At 45.7% G+C, this 22,251-nt stretch overlaps 1 protein-coding gene and 1 long non-coding RNA gene across 2 annotated transcripts in view; one reads left to right on the top strand and one right to left on the bottom strand.

Moving 5' to 3' along the window:
- Positions 1-22,251, bottom strand: part of STARD13 (StAR related lipid transfer domain containing 13) — a 634,151-nt gene that overhangs the window by 475,625 nt on the left and 136,275 nt on the right. The gene's annotated exons all lie outside the window — the stretch shown is intronic.
- LOC138528844 (uncharacterized) overlaps positions 12,001-22,251 on the top strand; it is a 37,299-nt gene continuing 27,048 nt past the window's right edge. Inside the window, exon 1 of the long non-coding RNA XR_011284264.1 lies at positions 12,001-12,089. This is a non-coding gene — a long non-coding RNA (uncharacterized lncRNA). The remainder of the gene's footprint in view (positions 12,090-22,251) is intronic.

Below are 22,251 nucleotides of genomic sequence, written 5' to 3'. Positions count from 1 at the left end.
TTGGCTCTTAACATAGAGGCTGAGCTTCGTGCAGATAGCCTGCGGCACACTGGTAAGAGGCAAGGGGGCATATACAGTTGTGCCCTGCCCTGCCCCTTGGCATCTGTGAACAATCAGCGTACTCAGTGTTAGCGTGCCTTTCTTTGTCAGGAGATGCAAAACGGACTGTCCGGGGCAGCGTGGTGGCGTAAAGCACAGGCGCAGGAGCAGCTAAGAATCTGTGTATTTGTGTTTATGTCTGTATGTATGCCGGTATCGTGAGAATGTGCATGTATGCATGCATGTGTGGCTGTATATATGTATGCGCAGGCGAGGGGGAGCACATGAATGACGGTGCCGCGTTCGGGTGTGAGAGGTTGTGTGAATGAGAATGCAGTGAACATGTTTCTGAGTGTGTGTGAATGATCGAGAGAGCGAATCTGTATGGGTGTGTGACGTGGGTAAATGGGCATGAATGTGTGTATGCATGTATGTGCATGTTTGTTTGCAATGCTCGGAGCCTTTGGTGCACAGCGCTTGGACATTTTTCTGCAGTGGCTTGGTATATTTTACTGGCGTTTTTTGGCACATCCAACTTGATAAGTGTTATTACATGGAGGAAGGGTTGGGGTAGGGAAGTAGATTGGGACAGCCGGCCTGGACATGTTCTTATATGTGGGCATTTGTGTCGCCAGCAAGGCAATGTCTTCTTACTGCAGCATTGCATCATTTGCTCACATTAAGGGCAACACCAACATGATGAGTGTTCTTACTTTGGGTTGTGATGTGGGGGCATTTGTGCATTCTGCAAGGACATATTTTCGACACTTTGTTATTAGCATTAAAGGAAAAGCTAACATGATGAGTGCTCTTTCATGGGGGGAGGGGAGCATTTGTGCAGCCAGCAAGGATACATTTCCATACTGTGGCATGCTATTTTGTTATTGATATGATATGGCATTTATAACGCGCCTATATACAAGTGTTTTTAAGGCGCGACGAGGTAGGGGAGGGGGAACGGAGGGAATACAGACAATGATCCCACTAGACCAGGTGATATTCAGATTGCGCAAGTGCATGGTAAGTGTTGCATGGCACCCCTGCAAGGGGCCATGGTATCATCCAGTGTGCTGTGGCATGGTCACATGGTTACCCATGTGACCATCTTAATAAAAGGTCCGAGCCGCTTCCGGCTCGGCAGTCGAGACCAGCAAGACTCCGTGGTGTGTGTGTGATTTGTGTCGGCGCCATGGCGGCGCCCCACCACGTGTGCTGGGCCCAAGGAAAGGGCCCAGCTCCAGGACGGTGCCCCTGCCGGGCAACGCCGTCCGGACGGTGCCCCTGCCGGGCAACACCGTCCCTGTGTGTTTCCCTGGCCCTGTGAGTCGGGCCAGGGTGGCGACCCCGGCCTGGGTGCCCCCAGAGCCGGGGCCGCGGTAAGCCGGTTGCCAACCGGCCATGTGTGGCGCTCCGGTGCCCCGGAGCGGGTGGGATGAACCCCCACCCCTCATCACGCGGCGTGATCGCCGCACTGCAGCGTGTGGTGTCGGGCGCTACCCGACATCAGTATGGGGCTGCCCGGTGGACCGGGACAGCCCCCAACAATGGCGACGAGTGGGGCTGCCCGGTGGACCGGGACAGCCCCCAACAATGGCGACGAGGCGAGGGGCCCCGCGTGCCCCCAAGAAGTTTTGGTGCGGGCCCATCTCCAACGGGGCCCGCGCAGGAGACATGGCGTGGCGGGCCCGACACCAGCTGGGCCCGCGCAAAAGGTGGCTGGCAAGCTGCCCGCCCGTCCACGAGGGAGACGGAACAAGTCGGCGGCTGTGCCGCTTGGAGGGATGTGGGCCCATCTCCAACTGGGCCCGCCAAAGAGGATCTTTCCCCACCATCACCAGCAAGAGCGGGGATGAGGTGTTTTTCCCCGCGGGAAAAGAGAAGGAGGCGGGCCCAACACCAGCTGGGCCCGCAAGGAAAACATGGTGGGCGAGCGGCCCGCCCGTCCCCCGAGGGAGACGGAAGAAGCCCGCGGCATCGGCCGCGTGGGTGGCTGCGCCCCTCCCCCATCGTGGACCTCTCCCCGGCATCAGGGAGGAGGGAAACGAGGGGCCGCGGAACTGCTGAGGCGGCCCCGACAGAGGAGCGGCATCGGCCGTGGCACGGAGTTGGGGTAGGGCCGCCCAACAGCTGACGCGGCCCCCAACGGAAGGCGGGCCCATCATCAGCTGGGCCCGGAGAAAAAAAAAAATGGAAAAAAAGGGATGGTGCAGGCCCGAATCGAACGGGCCTGCAAAGGAAACAGAGGAGGCGGGCCCAGCACCAGCTAGGCTCGCAAAGACAATGGAGTGCATGCCCCGAGGAGTGGGCAGAGAGAGAGAGTGAGCTGCCTGCCCCCCCCCCAACGGTGCATGGCCCAGGCTCAACCCGGGCCTAGTGGAGGGAGATCTGCGGCATCGGATGCCATGAGGTGCCTGGCGGCCCTGGGCCGCAGCAAGGTGAGGCGGGCCCGACTTCCACCGGGGCGCGATGGGAAGATGGATGCAAGCTGCCCGCCCAGGCCCCGGGAAGGAGGAACAGGGTTTTTCTGCCACCCTGCCACGATCTCCTCTCCAGGCTATGGACCTGACCGATGTGGCCCCTGGGCCTCCCCAGGTGCGGCTTTGCCGGTCTTTGTGACTTTGCTGTGACACGGACTTGCTTAAAATGGCCCGGTTAGTGGGTAATGTTATGTGGTGCCAGTAGCCCTCACTGGTGCCGTTCAGGGACATGAGAGCCACTCACCCAGGTTAATAAAGGGTGTGTAAAGTAGTAGAGTGGCTCCAGTAGTAGGAGTGGTAGTTATGGTTGGATTTTGGAGTTTTGCATTTTGTTATGAAAAAGGAGGAGTGTTGCATGGCACCCCTGCAAGGGGCCATGGTATCGTCCAGTGTGCTGTGGCATGGTCACATGGTTACCCATGTGACCATCTTAATAAAAGGTCCGAGCCGCTTCCGGCTCGGCAGTCGAGACCAGCAAGACTCCGTGGTGTGTGTGTGATTTGTGTCGGCGCCATGGCGGCGCCCCACCACGTGTGCTGGGCCCAAGGAAAGGGCCCAGCTCCAGGACGGTGCCCCTGCCGGGCAACGCCGTCCGGACGGTGCCCCTGCCGGGCAACACCGTCCCTGTGTGTTTCCCTGGCCCTGTGAGTCGGGCCAGGGTGGCGACCCCGGCCTGGGTGCCCCCAGAGCCGGGGCCGCGGTAAGCCGGTTGCCAGCTGGCCATGTGTGGCGCTCCGGTGCCCCGGAGCGGGTGGGATGAACCCCCACCCCTCATCACGCGGCGTGATCGCCGCACTGCAGCGTGCGGTGTCGGGCGCTACCCGACATCAGTATGGGGCTGCCCGGTGGACCGGGACAGCCCCCAACAGTAAGGGGGGAAGGAGGAAGTGCAGTGGGGGGCAAGGGGAGGAGACAGTGCAGGACACGCACCTAGCGAAGCACCTTGAAGTACCGCTTTGCCGCGATCCCTGCGTCTGTGCAATCCTGCTCGCTTGGACTTTTGAAGCCCTGCCCTGTTGTTGGGTATACTGATCATTGTCTGGATATATTTGCAAGAAGCTCCGCCTTTGGCCCAAGGAGCCTTTAAGAATACGAGCATGCGCGCACCAGCATGTGCACACCTAGTGAAGCACCTTCAAGCACCGCTTTGCCGCCATCCCTGCTTTTGTGCAATCCTGCTCGCTTGGACTTTTGAAGCACTGCCCTGTTGTTGCGTATATTGATCATTGTTTGGATCTATTTGCAAGAAGCTCCGCCCTTGGCCCAAGGAGCCTTTAAGAATACGAGCATGCGCGCCCCAGCATGCGCGCACCTAGTGAAGCACCTTGAAGCACCGCTTTGCCGCCATCCCTGCTTCTGTGCAATCCTGCTCGCTTGGACTTTTGAAGCCCTGCCCTGTTGTTCAGTATACTGGTATTTTTGAATTTCCCAGAGACTCTAATATACTGTGGACATTACATACATAGAACAGTAATATAATTGTACCTGTTTCTTTATATTTAGATCATTGTTTGGATCTATTTGCAAGAAGGTCCGCCCTTGGCCCAAGGAGCCTTTAAGAATACGAGCATGCACGCACCAGCGCGCGCGCACCTAGCGAAGCACCATGAAGCACTGCTTTGCCACTTTGCCGCGTCGCAGCGTTCGTAGCAGCCGAGCGGTGCTGGTGTTTCTCTGATTTTGTTTACGGAAGGCAGTGAATTAACTGCTAATTCTTCCTTCTAGATTGATTTTGCATGTCTTATGAAGCGGGCTTATACATTATGATCAGACATGCCGTCGACTGGTCTGGGTCAATAAACCAGTCTCAAGTGAAAGCTTACTGATTGCCTGACTAATCGACATAAAATTCCACAATCATGTTCTACGCCTTTATCCTGACTGCCCAAGTTGAAAACAACGGACAACGGGAAAACAATAATGAATGCAGACACACCTGTATTTTGTCAAGAAAAGTCTCAAAGTCACTCCACAACTGAGAATGTTAACCCCTCGATAGCCGGCAGTTACATGGCTGAAATTGCTGTGGAGAAAACAACAAATGCTGTAAATAACTTAATTGAAAATGCCAATAATGTAACAAGAGAAAACGATCAGGCTCCTATGAAGAATGTTGCGGTCCAGAGTACTTTACAATGGGAGATTGCCAACCCTTGATTAAAATCCTTTAATGGTAATTTAACTTCCACTGCTAAAATTACAATGAATGTGTCTCTTTCTGATAATACGGTTCTACAAGGGGACTCTGTGCGTCTCACTGATGAATTTGATCCTGATAGAGTTAGCTCAGATAATGTTTTGAAAGACATGGCGGTGATTGAGCTCGAGTCCAATGAATCTGACTTCCTCACACAACATAGCTCTGAAAAACTGTTGTGTTCTCCGGATTTATTTCCGGATATTAGTCAAGTTGCCTCGGATTTAGAGGTATCATATGTCGCTCCGACCCCGCGAAAAGGGGAATGCTCTGTTGAAACACCAGCATCTGAATGCTCTTCCAAACTGATTGAAATAACACTAAATGCATTAAATATGACACTAAATACCTTGGTCAAATTATTCGAATCCCTTGATGCTAAAATGATAAACCTAGCCTCACAGCTAGCACTCATATTGGCGTGGCAAACAAACCATGAACAGGGTTTTAAACCAAGTACTGTAGTGGATACAGTGGTCTCGGGCTCGGGTCAACTGACCAGTGAGATTTGTGTTACGAATTTAGCTACTCAAGAACCCAAAAAAGGCAAATTGTCAATGAAGTCCATTGCCGTACAGGTTGATTATGTCACTTTTCTTCCAAAGATTGACCAGGTTATTACAATATCTAATGAAGACCCTGCAATAATAACGATCCCAGAAGCCCATTCGATACCTATTACAACAAATAAACGGGCGTTTACCATTTTCACAAAATAAAAATGGAATTAATTTGCAGACACAAATTACGAAAAACCCAAAAGCCTCCTCAAGAGGGAAAAAAATCAAAGAACAAAAGAGCAGTTAAAATTGTCACTAGCTCATCTACTAAACAATATTTTAAAGCTGTGAAGTTAACGCAAAAAAGGCTATCTTTGGCTTCCAATGCAGTTATGAAGAAATATTCTGCATTGGATATTGCTTGTTAAAATAGAACTCTAGCTGAGTCACAGCCAGGATAGCATCTTATGCCCCAAAGGACGACCTTGTTTAAGTTGCCAATCGCTTGCAATGTACGGCCAATGTTCTGCCTAGTCAAGCAGCTGATAAACCGATCTCTACTCAGAGAATTCCAGTAACTACTGAAAAGGAAAGTGCTGCTCTTGATGCATGACGCAAAGAGATCCGAAAAGAAGTAGATGTCTATATGGCTGGCCTTAGACCATTGCCACTTGACAATACCCTAGAAACCATATCCAAGGGTACCGGTCTTCACACTGAAGTTGCCAAACCTGGAGAGGAGAGCCTTGACAAATATCAAGACTCCAAAAATCCCTTAACTAAGCCACAGTGTGCATGGGACATGTCCTCTCAAACAGCGAGAGCTGAGGTTTTCAAAAGTAACCCTAGCTACTCGAGCTTAGGCCAGATCACGGAAGGAAATTCTTTCAATCAGAACACAAATTTCAGTACGAGTACCTCACAAGAATGTCAGATTAAGAGATCAAGTTCTAGTTGGGGGTATGCTAAGGCCGCGATTAGGGAGGTGGATTCTATAATTAAGTCCTTAATAGAAGTCAACCATGAGCAAGTCCCAAATCTGGTTGCCAAAGCTACTGTCTTGCAAAAGCCTAAATAGTCTAGCAAGGATAAAAATAGCAAATTTACTAGTGCTTGCCCGTTCTCTCTTATAATTGGCTGTAGACCGGCCCCATTTTCGCAAAATGACCTGAACCGGCAAAGCATAATGGAACTATTTTCTGATGTTCCTTTGCTGGAAGATATAGGATCTAATTATATTGATCAAGTTGAATTTTTGAATGAAAAAGTACTGACCTTGGTGAGATTGTGGTTGAGATCACGGGTAGTGTTGAACACCATCTGGTGAGCTAAAGTACAGCTATTTGAAATGGGATTTGTAATTATTGTAGGTCTTGTCTTTGCAAATAACATAGAACTTCATAAACTCTCTCAAAACGTCTCAGATTGTTCAACACCAAATATGTGTCTCGTTTCTACTCAGATGGCTAACAATCAGAAAACATGTGTCTGCAACTGTGGTGGGAATAACAATAGTTAACTAAATCTTCAGATAGATCAAATAGTTTTTATCTTTGGTTTGCTGGAATACATGTGGGTTTGCACATTCGATAAACAATGCTAACAACGGTCTTGAACAATTTGACATGGTGGTTTTACAAGAAACCTGGTTGAGTGTTGCACCGATGTGGGATGACCATGATTTTCAGCTGGTTCCAGCTCTTAGCGGTTTGAAAGGGTGCCCGACCTCTGGGCTTCTGACTGGGACTAAAATTAGTTCTGACATTGCCCTGACGGCCTGGGCTGTGCCCAATGTACATATTCAGTTAACAAAAATGCAGGATGGTCTGATTTCCTATGCAATAGTTAATATGTATTGGAATCTGAAAGCGATTTCCGATTAAGTTTTCTTTCAAGATCTGAATGACATCTTTGATCTAATAGCTCTGTCTACAGATGTTTCACATATAATAGTTGCTGGTGATTTAAATTTGCATTGTTTGAACCTCGACTACACTCGGGATAAGTTAAGAATGTTACAATGGAATCACTTCACTAAATCTCGCAATCGATATATGGTGAACGGAGCATGTATGGACGATATTCCGCCTCAACATACGTGGAAAAGAGGGAACTCGAAAGCTATAATTGATTTTATATGTTGATTGTATATTGTTTCCCCAATAATACTCTTTCAAGTATTACCTTCTACACGGAGTGATCACAACATGCTGAGGTTGAAATGGTCTGTTCAAAATTGCCAGCATCCATTGCAACAGATTCAAGGTAGAGGGCTGATAGGAGTAAATAATACACTAAATCGTATAAGGTGGTCAGAAAACACTCTGGCTTATTTCAATTAGGTGCTGGGAACAGCTTTTGTAAATCTGCAGATGGCTCCTATGATCAGACTGTAAATTATTGCGACCTGATGCAACTATACCGTACCAATAGATCAGCAAATCCACAGAGTCCGAAGACTTTACACAGCTTTAACTCTGAAATCCAAGCTAGGAAGACCATGGGGGCCATTACGAGGTTGGAGGTAGCCATGGTGCTATTAGCGCCATGGCTACCCCATTACTGCATACCGGGTCCGGGTTCCCTGAATGGGGAATTACCAGGTCATTCCAACCTTGGAACACCCAGTATTTCCCCATTCAGGGAATCCATCCCCATTCCCATTCGAGCCCCCATAGGACTTAATGGGAATGGGGACCAAGCTAACAACGGGCCCGTTGATAACGGGCCCATTGTTAGCATGCTGGTCCTTTAGCGGCTCCCACTAAGGGCGCCTATTAAAACCAGCCGCCCTTAGCGGGACCCGCTAAAGGACCTCGTAATGCAGCGGTAATGGGGTTAACGGCACCGGAATCTTTACCGGCACCGTTTAACCCCTTACCGCCAACCTTATAATGACCCCCCATGTTTCGTTTACGCAAACGGGAAGCAATGAAGCTACCCCTAAATCTAAGGGCTTCTGCCATAATAAAAAATCAAACAAAGCACAATTGGATGAGGGCACAAAAAGCTCTCCTCTTTCAGAAAGATGGGGAAATTATGTTGAATTTAATCCAGACCAAATTTACGGCTCAAACTTGGGCAGCATTGAACCAAGTATCTGCAGCCCATCAAGCTATTTTGCAGTCAAACAGTGTATCTGAATATGAGTGGGTATCACATTTTACAAAATGATATGCTTTCCCAGCAAGTCCGGTCAGGATAATGGAAGACTTAAAAACATTTCCATTTCATCGAAGTTTTGATAAGGATGATATTGTATTCTATATACATAAGGTGAGTCAATCTAGAGCCCCGGGTCCTAATGGCCTGTTGAATCATCTCCTGAAACAGCAGCCTGAACTGTGGGCGTCTTTTTTGTTTACGATTGTTACTCATATAAATACCACGCAACAACTACCCCATTCATGGAAGCATTCAATTGTGATACCCATTTACAAAAAGGGCGACCGTTCCAAGCCTGAGAGCTACAGACCAATAGCTCTACTCGATGCAGCAGGGAAAATATATAGCCGTACTATGTTTAAACAACTTAATCAGTGGACACTAACAACAAACAACAGGGATCCATTTCAGGCAGGCTTTGTCCTGGGACTCGGCACAATTCCCAACATAATAAAATTGAACATGCTAAGATCACATGGAACCATGCAGAAATAGCCACTCTATATGGCTTTTGTTGATTTCTGCGTGGCCTTGGATTCCATTGATAGGCAGCTATTGTTTGACAAATTGACTGCATATAAATGCCCCACATCATTACTAACACTACTAAAATGATTACATACAAATACCGCAATGCAGGTTCGCCTGACTCTTAATGGCCTGCTATCTTCCACCTTTTCTACCTATCGTGGTCTGTGACATGGATGCATACTGGCCTCCACGTTATTTAATCTATTCATCCGGGATATGGGGTGGAAGTTTGAAGAGGCTATAGCAGATGCTCCTAAATTAGGCCTACAGAGGATGGCTTGGCTGCTCTATGCAGATGATTTAGTTTTGCTTTCACACATACCACAAGGACTACAAAATATCCTACATAAATTGGAAGAATATGCAAATGATAATAATCTCCTGATTAACACTGAAAAAACCCAAATTGTCATCTGTGGGAAAAATGTGGGGAAGACATCTAGGTCATATCCGTGGGAGTTGCAACACGCGAAAATTGTGGTTGTGGACCAATACAAATATTTGGGAGTCATGGTTAGTGGCAGTACCACCAGCACCTTATCTCAAACATCTGTTGAGACTAAATTACGAAATTTGATTTCTCAGGCTAAGATCTTAGCTCATAAATATGGCAAATTTTCATACTGTCATATTATGTATTCTTCCAACAAAAAGTGGTTCCTGTTGTCACTTCTGGTGCAGAAGCGATGTTGCCCTGGGAGCTCAAAAAATGGGAAGCTTGTGAAGGTTGCTTTTGGAGGTCGGTCTTGAAGCTCCCCAGATGTATTCCAATGGCTTTAATTAGGTTTGAACTGGGCTCTTTATCGCTATACATTCAGGTGGCTTGGAAAATATGTTCTTTTTTTAGAAAATGTTTGATGGGTAGTGAATCACGGAGCGTACTGAGTATTGTGGCACAGTATCTGTTAACAACAACAGACAAATTCCCACTCGCATAGAGGAATAATGTGTTGGATATAATGATTAATGCAGATTTATCTGATGAAGAATTGCTACATAATCCGGCCAAAGCTAAGCTTAAACTGTATAGACATGACTGGATATGCACCCAAGAGAAGTGTACTAAGTATACTGATTTTAATGTGTTAATGTTTGGGCATAAAACATTTCAACAAATGGCGGATTATTTAGTGCTTTGCCCATCCACTTATATTTGTAGTCGATATTTGAGCTTGAGAGTGAATTTGTGGCTAAAAATTGAGATACGAGCTAGACGTGGTCGAAGACTTAAAGCAATGCATTTTTGTCGTATCTGTAAAGAAACTGTACACAAGGAGACGCTGCACCATTTAGTAGTAGAATGTTCTGCTTTGAAGATCGAACGTGAAATGTTCTTTAAGAATATTTTCGAGTTGCAATGTCCGAAGAGTTACGATGAAATATGGCAAGCTCTATTCTCAACATCTAGAATGTCAGTCAAGATTGCTCTTGTACAGTTTCTTGATTTGGTCATGCTCAAAATAACCACTCTAAACAATGTTAAATTGTGTGAAGAAATGTGCTGGTATAATGTTGTGTACTAGTCAAAAATGCATGTTATAACAGTGAGCTGAGAATATGTTTTGTATAGCTGGAAGCATGTTGGCTTCATTTGGGTCTCATTTTATTTTATTTCAAATGTTTTTCCATTTCTTGTCTTCTTTTTATAATTGTATAAGTGATACATGTCACTGGAAATGAAATGTTAATATGTTTTATACGGAATTTTGAAAGGTTGATTTATTTCAGCCAAACAAAATAATTTAAAAAAAAAAAAAAAAGTGCAGTACACGGGATAATAGAATAAATAAACAGCAAGTAAAAAGTACAGCCAACAGGTGGCGAGTGGAAGGGTAAGTGCGGCCATCAGGTGGTAAGTGCTGGTAGCGGGACTGTAGGGATACATAAAAACAATCCCCAAGTGCAGGGGTTGCCAGAAAGGCAGTGCAGGTGTGCGACTGGTGGGGGGGGGGACCAGTGCAGTATCAGTAGCAGCCAGGAAGTCAGCAGGGGAGAGCAAGAGGGAAGGCAGAAGCAAAAAGAAAGGTTTTGAGGTGCGTCCGGAACTGGATATGATTCTCCTCAAGTTTCAGGGAGGCAGGGAGCCTGTTGCAGAGGGAGGCCCCAGCCAAAAAAAGAGATCTACCACCAACTCGTTGCTTGGAGAAGCGACTGACCCTGAGGGAGTTGGAGGCGGATGAGAGAAGAGCTCGAGAAGGAAGATATTTAGGAAGAGAGAGTTGAAGATAATGAGGCCCAGGCCCCAGAAGGCCTTGTGGACAATGCAGAGGGTTTTGAACTTAATCCTTGCAGCCACTGGGAGCCAGTGCAGATATGTCAGTCCTGGAGAGATACGATCCCTGGACTTGAGGCCAAGGACAAGTCTCGCAGACCTGTTCTGGATGAGTTGCAGAGGCCGGAGAGAAGAAGCAGGCAGATTTAGAAAGAGGCTGTTTCAATAGTCCAGCCTAGAGAGAACTACAGCTCCGGAGACAGTGAGCTTTTGGGGGTAGGAGAGGAAAGGAAGAATACCTCTGAGGAGGTGCAGCCGGTAGTGTGACTTCTTAGAGACGTCAGGGATGTGAGGAGAGAAGGAGGGTGTTGGGTCAAAGATGACCGAGAGGTTTTTAGCCTCACAGGTGGGAGCAGGAAGAGGGCCAAGAGAGGTCGGCCAGAGAATCTCGGTTTTACTGGCATTAAGGCAGAGAACATTGGCGGCACACCACTCCTGGATGACGGACAGACAGGACTAGCATTAAGCGCAAAGCCAACAGGAATATATTCGCACAATGGCACTGCTGGCATATATTGGCAGAGCGAGCATAAACATGTTTTCTTGTAGTATCATTACTGGCATTATAGACAAAGCAAACATGAATATGTTCTTATGTGGAAATACTGGCATATATTGGTATAGCCAGCATGGACGTGGAAGGGCACAGTCAGTATGAACAAGTTTTTTACAAGTCAGAAGACCGGCATATAGTGGAAAAATTAATCATAAAAATGAATTGGAAAATGCACCTGTGCCCTGTTGGTGACTTGGCATTGAATGGAGGTTTTCACGTAATAACCTCAGAAACTGATTTTCTTTATGTTTTTCTTTTTCTTTAGGACATTTAGTTTATTACAAACGTTTGTCTCTTTTCCAAACCTCAGTTCCATCACAAGTTTAAAAAAAGAGGGAGAAGAGAAAATTGAGTAAGTACTTTCCTCTTGTTCCATATTAAAAGCTGTTTCATCATCTCTAAAGTATATAAGTGAGTGGATAAGTGCGGGGAACTTATCCAATGGCCAGCATCCGTCCGAATTTCACCAGAGTAAAGGTTGTTGAAAACAGTTGGCCTGTCATACAGATGAGCCACCATTCCTCTGCATTGCTGCTTCCCCTCCTTTCTATAATTTCTCCCAAATGTCTCACCCTAAGAACTGCAAGGCCTGTGCAGAAGAGAGTTATGTGCTTCAAGGATTCTATATCTTTCTCTTTACAGCACAATCTGCAGCTTTTGTCATCCGTTAGTAACTTGTAGCACACTGCAACTTGTTTAGTCGGGTAGAGAATCAGTCTGAATTTTAAGAAGCCCTGCCTTAACTTTGGGGCGGGGAATCTGGATAGGTATTATGGCAGTGAGTTGTGTTTCTTTGTTTTCCTCTTCAGGGCATCACACAAGGCATATTTGCTTTTTGTGTCTAGAGTCCTAATCCAATCCTTTTCCAGAAGCTTCTGTTGCACTCCTTGTGGATTGGTCAGAAACGTTTCCAGATCGACATCTAGCTGTTGGATAATTACTGGACAATTTTAAGTTCCAGTGGGTGGTTATAGGATTTTGTTCAACCTTAAAAGTTTCATCTTTTATAATGTGGTAGGGTGACTCCTGCATTGAATTGTAGCATTTCCAGAATAGTCGTAATATTTTCCCAGTGATTTTTGCCATCAATGAAGTTAGGCTGACTTCGTACCTAATTATTGACATGGGAGTTTTGCGTGGTAGTCGTAAGATTGCTCTCCAAAAGGAGCCCTGCATTATTGGCCGTATTCCTGCTGGTGCACCAAAGAACGTCTCTGCTGCATAGATCAGCGTCGGTACTACTTGTTGGCTGTAGAATGTACGCACTGGTTCTATGGAGAATCTTCTGTATTTTCTGCAGATAAGGCGACCTTGAGATGTCATGTTTTTACATTTCGTTTTTAATTTGAGCACACGCAGTGCAGCACATATACTGGGGGAAACGTGCCTAGATAGGTGATTTCCAATGTTTCCTTTAGGCCTATTCCAGCTGCATGCCATCTGAAGCCCTTTTTGGTGCTGGCTCCACCTCCACCCAGCATCAGGAAACTGGATTTGATGGTGTTAATCTCCAATAGCTTTTTTGCCATATAGTCATGCAGAACTGACAGCCTTCGTTGCAATCCAATCGGGGTCTGGTCGATCAGGACTAGGTCATCTGCATATAGCATCCAGCCCAAGCCGTGGTCGCCGATCTTCGGAGGAAATTATCTTGATTGCTTCAGTGCATCTGGCAAGTCACTTAGCAACAGTGTAAACAAAGTTGGTGCTTATGGGCATCCCTGTTTTAAGCCATTGTAGGCATGAATGTCTCTGGTCAGTTTGTGCTGAGCATTCAATCTTATGCAGACCGTGGTGGAGGTGTATAATGCACTCATGGACGAGATCAAATGCGACGGACAGCCCCACGTTCTCAGTTATGTCCACAGTCTCTCTCTGTTTATGCTGACGAACGCCTTTCTCAAGTCTATGAAGGCTAAGTATAATTTTGTTCTCTCTTTCGTAACCTTCCACTTTAGAAAATTAAGTAGAAGTAGATTGAGGTAAAATCCTGTTTGTCGAGGGTCGTTTCTCCCTGTTGAATCTATCCAGTTTTGCAGATGCATGAGGATCAGAGAGGCATACAGCTTGCCCAGAGTGTCCAAAAGGACGATAGGGCGATAGTTCAAAGTGTCCAATCATTCACCTTTTTAAAATAACGGTACTACTATTGCAGCTTTTCAGGTGTCGGGAATTCTGCAGATTTTATCAATCCGGCCAATTAGGTCCATCATGAAGGGCAGTCATTTTTCTGGATTCTCTTTTATCATTTTATAGGTAAGCCCATAAGGGCCTGGTGAACCTGCTGAGTTTGACTTTTTAATTTGCTGATTTTAAACTATACAGCTTTTTGCCCAATTTTTCACAGAAAGTGTGGTATAAAATACACCATTTTAACGTATTGTTAAACTATCATTCTAGGATAACCCCTCCTACGCCCCTCTTGGTTGGTTCGGGTTCCCTCATTTTGCTCAGTCTCTCCTGCATATTCATAGGAAATGTTTATACACCTCCAATATAAAAGAATTCCTCAGCTACCAGTGACTTTATGAAGGCCTCTGGAGGCGGTCTGATGGCACAAATGATGTGCTAGTCCCTTCATGCAACTGGCACCCAACACTAATGCATAATGTAGTATATATGTAGCAGTGAATTTCATCATGATGGGCCATTAAGGGGTATACCATGCTGAAATGAAATCAAGAAAGACACATCCTTGTAGCAGGTGCTAAACACATTTCACAGATTTAGTTGGTGTTTCTACTCGTATGGTGCTGATGCATCTCTTCCTGGATCTAGACATTTCAAGGGTGCTGACATTCGGATGACCTCTGTGAAGCTCTTCCACCCTTTCAGCAGTATGCAAAAAGGATCTGTAAATAAAAGCCGCATTCTCACCTTAACTACTGCAGCTCGCTTGGATGGGATTGTGACCTTGCAGGTAAACTGCTGCATTGCATGCTCAATACACATTGCTAACAGCTGTGCTTTGTGTACGTGGCATGTGGCAGGCTGAGAAGCCAAACAGTTTGCTCTGAACGTTGGCTGAAACCATTGCTAGAAGCCTGCAAGTCAAACAATTTGCTGGCTGTTCTGGCTCTTTGTACCCGATCGCGACTTCCTTACTAACCCATTAGCTCACAAATAAATATACACTTCTTAAAACGGGTCTGCTGCATCTGATGCTCCTTTCCTGCATCCACGCCACTTTCTTCATTCACTGGCCCAGGATGTTTTTCTGGCATGCCAGGGGCGGGGACGCCTAGCGTGGTAAGCCACGATGGGTGGATAGTTTGGGAGGATAGCTCACGGGCGACGCGCTCGCCTTGGAAGCAAGATGATGCGGAGCAACACAGATTCGATCCCTGCGTCTGCTGTTAGAAACCTTCGGGTATTCACATTATAAATAACCAATTATGACTTATGGATTAACCCAGACAAAACTAAAAAGAAACTATACATGGCAGATTGGATCGAAACCCAAGAAGATAACTGTAAATATAAAGGTTACGAAGACTTCTGGGCCCAGCCACGAAAACTGAATCAGATCCCGAGCTATCTGACTTTATTCCCCAATTGGTACTTCCGAGACCTTTTCCGAGAGATTCAGATTGAACATTTTACCAACAGGAGAAATATTACAAAGAAGAAAAAGGCTGGACATCAGGGAAGGAGAGATAGAATCTCTGAAACACCTCATACTACAGTGTACCGGTTTAAGGAAAGAGCGAGAGCAGTGCTTGGGGGACATCCTTAGAAGCTACACGACAAGGAATGTCGATGAGTGGTGGAGGACTCTTGTAGAAGGAGAAAAAATGAAAACGACATTAGCACTCATAAAACTAGTGATTTTAATCCTTAAGAAACCAGAGGAGATCAACAACATAACCCAGGATTAATAAGATGCTACCAAGCACTGCTACTAAGATACTGTATACCAAACGAAGAATCATGATGAAAGAACGGACATGCTCAGGTTAAAGGTTTCAAATAAGGAAACCACACAATCTGTTTAAATAAAAAAAAAAAATTATAATTATAAAGGTCCGCTGGCCTCTTTAAAGTCGCATGCTTCCCTCGCACCTGTCATCTTAGCCCACCACTCCAGGTATTATTGCCTAAGTACTATTGTGAGGTACATTTCAGGGAAAGGTCGGAGATGTTGTGCTCGGGTCACAGTGCAGGATTTGCAGGTGCTGCCCTAGTAATGCAGGTGCTATACAGGGAGAATGAAGGCGGGGCATGTTCAGTGCAGTTTATCCAGTGCAGATGAGGCAGATGAGGCCAGAGCACATACGCCCGTTTGGCTGGTGCTATTTGCTTTGAAGCGTGGTCAATTGGAGGATATGCACATTTTGCAATATATTGCATAGCATGAATGTTTCATAGCACATATTTATATTCTTTTGCAAAAGTCAGTTCGAGTAAGACACACACAAGCCTCCAGTCACCCAACTGTTGGGTTACAAGTGGCATAGGAGCTTCAGAGAGAAATATGCGGACAATACCCTGGTCCCAGAACATGTGCACAGGTCTCTTTCTGTTCATCTATCTTTCACTTCCCGGCTTTCAAACTCAATGCAACACAGAGAATGAAAGAATGAGAGGAGAGAGGAGGAGATAATGAAATAAAGTTATGAGAGATTCAGACAAAGCGCAATGTAAAGGAAGGGAGATACAAGAAAGAATGATACAAGAATAGGAATAGAAATGAAGAGTGGCTGGCGTCTCCTTGGCTCGCTGGGCAAAGTACATGATGCCGGCTACATAAATGCATGAATCAAGCATTGATAATGTCAATAGGCCTGCCCTTGTGCATGGAGAGGGCAAGATGACATTTAAAATCTCAAAAAAGGCATACACGGTGTGTCCTTGACATTTGTAACAAGAACTACTGACTTTGGCACGCTTGCTATTGCAGATTTGCCATTGAAGAGGATTGCCAATGCTTCCACTACACAATGTGTGCAGGTTTGCCAGGCTTTCTGTTTGCACTGCAGCCTTATATGTTCCAGAAGTCAGCCAGGCCTCATTTGCATATCCATGTAGACCCGTTGATTGGATTAGACACGGCTGTTTTCTGCCTGATAATACAATATTACTATTTGCATGAACAAATGCACCTGCCACCCTCAGTAACTGAGTACAACACTTACATTATCTTGCAATAAACACAAAACTGTTAATGAAAATGTTCCCCTATATTATAATGCAGTGATGAATTCACTCTTCTATATTGTTATGTTACATATATATGTGTGTTTGTGCTGCACTTTCGCTTCTGATGTATTGGGCTAATATTTCTTAGAAATACAGATACAGGCTACCCTTCCCTTACACACCTATTTCTTTGAAATATTAGCCCAATACATCAGAAGCCAAAGTGCAGCACAAACACATCTAGGGATCCTTCCTTCAATTCTGAATAAGAAGACAACCCCCACCCTAATAAAATCCAGTCCTGAGGAAAGCATAAGAAGAGCTACACCAACAGCTGTTCACTCTCATCTTATGCTGAAACACCAACAGTGTCGAATTGTAATATGTATTGAAAAAACAACACATAAGGTCACTGATCACTAACCCCTCACAACCTCACCGCATGGTTCAAATGTCTGCTGTTGAGCACCATATGATGAATAATATGGTGTTTATACAACAGCCTAGATAAAACAACTGAATACGTATAACAAATGTTGTTCATGTTATAGTGTTGAGCCTGAAATCAGTTTTTTTTTGTAATATGATGACAAATACATTTTTTTTACTGTTAAATTGGTAATCTGTTTTATGTGAAACGCAGACTAATTTAAGGTGTCTGTCAAAGTGGAGCGCACAGTGTTCATATCTATAGGTGTGTAAGGGAGGGGTAGCCTGTATCCTTTATATATAATTATATATATAGTTTACTGCAATCCCTCCAGATACAGGCTCCCTGATAACAAAAAAGAGGGAACTCCACCCCAATTTATTGAAGTTGTTATGTTACATCCCACAGCTCAAAGTCGTCACACACGAGGGAAACGCACAGTGAATAAAACACCATGGAGTGGTCACGTGTGTGTAAACAGTAACATTGTCAAGCGTTTCCTACCATTCCAATATGGTGCCCGTCAAAACAGTACTTGCTTTAAGCTGCAATGGGCCAATTGAAGGCCCTCTTTGGATTAAGGAACAGCTGAGCGTTATGTATTTGGAGCCTCAACCTTAATCACTCTTTACTATTTAATCACAATAGCAGTGGCAGCCTCAGAAAAATAAAAGGGAAGTTCTAATAACCAACAAACAAAACAAAACATCAATTAACCAAACAGCCTAAATAACAATATTGATAGAAAGACCAATGGTACGTGGCACCAAAGTTGAGAAACATGAATGTGCAACAGGGAAACAAAAGGTCATAAATGAAATCAATAACTCTGTCCACAACCATTGCACTTACACCATCAGCTACAAAATGGCCAACAAAATAAGAATGATGCCCTCGCTCTGCATCATGGAGCAGATGATTAACACTATGGCCCCTCTGCAAGCTGCTGCGAGACCTCTGACAGAGAGCGAAAGTTACCTCTAGCTGGACTCAGAAATATCGCCTGTTCACTGATTTGTGTATAGCAAACATGAAATTGCTTTTAGAGGTAGGGTTCTACAACTCCCACTGGCACTCCAAACATACACAGTAGCTCTAGCTTCGCTAAAATGGCCAATATTATAACAGAGCCTTCCCCGGGATGCACTCAGTAGTCATTTTGCTAATTTTCCTGGAGATTGTGTGCTTCACCTCTGCTATACATGTGTCCTTCTTTAGCTTTTGCATATTTTCTAACTTGGGGGGGAGGGGTGCAGTATTTTATTGTGCAAAAATACATTTGACAGGGTTTAGCCAAGCATCATGGAGTAACCATCGCCCCTTATAAAATAAATAAATAATAAGAGTAAATATAAATGCAAAAAGTAAGTGGAAACAAATGTCAATGTGCTTAGCAGATTAGACATAAGGAGCCCTTACAACCTGAAAATAGCAATGGCATCTACTAAAAGCTGATTCCATAATAGTCTTCAACACGATGCGCTCACAAGCCATTATTTCTTTTTTGTGTCTATTTAATACTTTCTCTCGGTGTTGCAGGTCTCCTGCTTTCAGATCAGCAGATGTTCTAGCTTGGCGTGGGGAAGGGGAAAGTTACATCTTTTTTTGGTCGAAAACATTTGCTGGTGTTCCATGGAACATGCAGCAGTCTGATCCCTTAACAGAAGAAAGTCATAATACATATTAATGTAACCCATGGGTGGAGGAATTAGATATTACAGGCAACATTGAACGACTCTCCCCACCAACTTGCACTGTAGCCGTTGCTCCTATTAAATGGGCGACGCTCTAAGAGAGCCTTCACCATGATGCACTTGGCCATGCATGGCAGAGCAGCGGACAGCCTCTGAGGGTCTTCTACACACTGATCCATGAGCTTTGACAAAGAGGTAAAGCTCTCTCTAGCCAGAACAAAATGGAAAGAGCCCGGGAAAACCATACACCATTCCCAATCCCGTCCACTAACACTGCCGTAAGCATCAAAGCAATCAGAATAATGGGGCAAAATGAACACTACCTCCTGAATGGGCGAGCGGATTCATGGAACGTTTTCCTATAGGATTGCACTATTATAAAACACTTCCATAAATCAGGCCCATAACCGAAACGTTGCTAATCCATTTATAGAATTGCGTGCCAGTTAACACTGTTGCCTTTGTGGACGCGTAGCCTATTTTGTGTCCAGTAGCAGTCTAGGCAGCATCTGTTGCTATAGTAACTGTCCAAGGATGCAGCTGCTGTGCAGATGTACTGTCAGACGCATGCTCATCGCAGAAGTTGCAGTACGGCGCGTGTCTATTTTGCGTCAAGAAGCAGGCCAGCGGGCACTGCACATTATAGTTACTGTTTGTGGTTTTCTGGTGCCATGCACTATTCCTTCTGTCCACGTGTATCTGTGCAAAGAGGGGCTAGGCCTTCTGCAGGTCTTTCCAATGGGACATGCCAGCTGGGGCAGCAGTGTTGCAACTGCCAGGGCCGCATTCTTCTCTGACATCATTGGTTCTTATGTCACCCTTACACTTGATGGTTGGCAGTGGCCGCGGGGAGACAGCTACAGCATTAAGGAGGAGCAGGAGGGATACCAGCTGTCTGCCTTTTGGGGCATGCCTTGTTTATCCATGCTGCTCCCATGAATAAACTTCCAAAACCAGCTGGAGCCCTGGTGCCTTCCAACTTACTAGAGTAGGAATGTGACAGAGGTAACTGTGAAACGCAGTGGCTGCCGGAGCAGTGCGAAAGATGAAAATGCCAGCCTTCCGGGAGAAATGTTTGCAAACAGGGTTGTGCCCAAAATATGATAAGTAGTGCAGCTTGAATGATTGGAATGCCAAGGCATGCCAGGGTGGGACTCTGGTGAGGACATTGACAGAGTCAGGCAGAGACGTGTGTCTGGCACAGAAGCAGCTGCGTGCAGTGCCAGAGTGTAGAGTGCAGTGGAGAGGGTGTGCTGGACATGCACTGTGGCAAGCTGCCTTGATGCAGTGTACGAAAAACCGCAGCTGGAGCCCCCGGAGAAACACACGTCATTCCTGACCTCCAGGTGTTGTGGTGTACCTATAGGAATTGCCAAAAAGTAGCATGCTCTACTTCTGAGACGAGGAAGCAAAAATAGTTTTCTGGTAGGCTTTCGGCTACCAAGTAAAAGGGTGAAAGTGCCTGGGCTCAGACGGGGCTATCCTAGGAATGGGAGCTACTCAAGGAGGTTTCAAGGTGGATTAACCCCAAACGTTTGTGCAATATCAGCCGCTTGGAATTCCTTTTTAATTTCGAAAACGTACAATAATGAATTCTGTGTTATTTTCAGACTTTCAGTGGCTATTCAACATAATGAACACACGACTTACTTTTGGCAAGGTTGTTTCTGGTGGATTCAATGTTCCTCTTATAGATTCCTCCCCCTTTGGACTATTTCAAGGTTTAGAATGGATCCGTACATTTTAATGAAGCCTTCGGGGGCATTGCAGCAGCTGCAGCCTGGGTCCATCATGGTGAACATGGCGCCACTTGCGCCAAAACAAGAGTCCAAGGGAAATACATGAAGCTGCCTATGGCCCCTTAACTTATAACTAACCAATTCTACCCAATTTATAGATGTCAATGTCAGAGTCAAATTGCTAAGAGTTCAGACAACCAAATGAAGGTTGCAAGGCGCCTCTCTAGTTGAATGGTCTGTAATGCCCCCAAGGACTGCATTGCATGCTAGATTCCATACACATGGCCATACAAAGGGCAATGCTCTTTTTGGAAGTGGCCTTAGCCTTATGATTTCCAGCAAAAAGAACATGAGATGGAGAGTCTGGATGTCAAACAACTTCTTGCAGGAGAGCAGCCACACAGGAAACCCCTCCCCTACTTAGGAACACACGCTGCTTCTGTTGCTTAGGTTGCTGTTGTCTTTTGGCCCCTGTTAGAATTACTGCCTCAAGAAGGGGAAACCCAAAAGCTAGCAGGCTGCTGCTTGGCCTGGGGAGACAAACCTGATGACTAGACCTGGGCTCTAAAATCATTAAAGCTTTTAACAGTCATCCCCTTCAGAGACCCATATATCCTCCCCACTGAAGGGCGTGGGTGTTATGTTATGTACAGCCTCAATTGACATCTAAGTGCTGAGCGGCTTAAATGTAAGTAAACGGAAGAGAAGTTAGAAAACATGGCTGTCCAGTTGTTTGCTAAAGGAAATCAAGTGTTCAAATTATCTGAGGTCCTCCAGCAAAGAACTCCACATTCTGGCAATCAACACCTGGAAAGCGTGTCCCAGGGCTCGAGATCTCCTATGCTGTTTTTCAGATATGTTTTGGCTTGACACTAAGCGCTTTATGTGCTAATGCGAGGCGCTTGAATGAAATCCTGGCAATGACTAGCAACCAGGGCAATTTGCATGGATAGAAAACACACGTTCTCTCCTGGAGCTATAGGCAACTACAGCAGCTGAATCCCATAATACCCAGAGGCGTAGACAGGGTAGGGACTGAGGGGCAAGGCCCACCCAAAATCTGTAAATTCCCACTCAGCAGCGCTGTGTGGGCATTTACAGATGTTAATGTCACTGCAGTGGGCCCAACTACATTAGCTTCAGGCCCCACGCGTTAGACAATCCTGGCTACACCTCTGATAATACCTGTAGCCGACAGACCACTGACGTAGGGGCCCCTTGGGAGAAGAAGAGCATTACAAAAATCAACGTTTGGTCCTATGATTGCCTGTGCGATGCATGCACAGTTCTCCTGGGAAATTAATGGTCAGAGGCATTGAGCTAGTAGTTGGTGGAAGGTACTGTTGTGTTAACATGTGGGACCATTGCAGGAGACGAATCTAACATGACCTCTAGCGATTTAACCTGCTACTTCCTAGCAATGTTGGTGTTGAAGTGGTCACTTGACTGTGCCCAGCCCAGGGTATTATATACATGTTGCTGGTTGTGAGAAGCATACATATGGCTCATTCA

Source organism: Ambystoma mexicanum, chromosome 7q, assembly GCF_040938575.1.
Source record: "Ambystoma mexicanum isolate Mex_15411 chromosome 7q, UKY_AmexF1_1, whole genome shotgun sequence".
Classification (NCBI taxonomy): Eukaryota; Metazoa; Chordata; class Amphibia; order Caudata; family Ambystomatidae; genus Ambystoma; species Ambystoma mexicanum.
The sequence above is the reverse complement of the archived record's forward strand: the minus strand, read 5'-3'. Positions and strand labels throughout refer to the sequence as shown.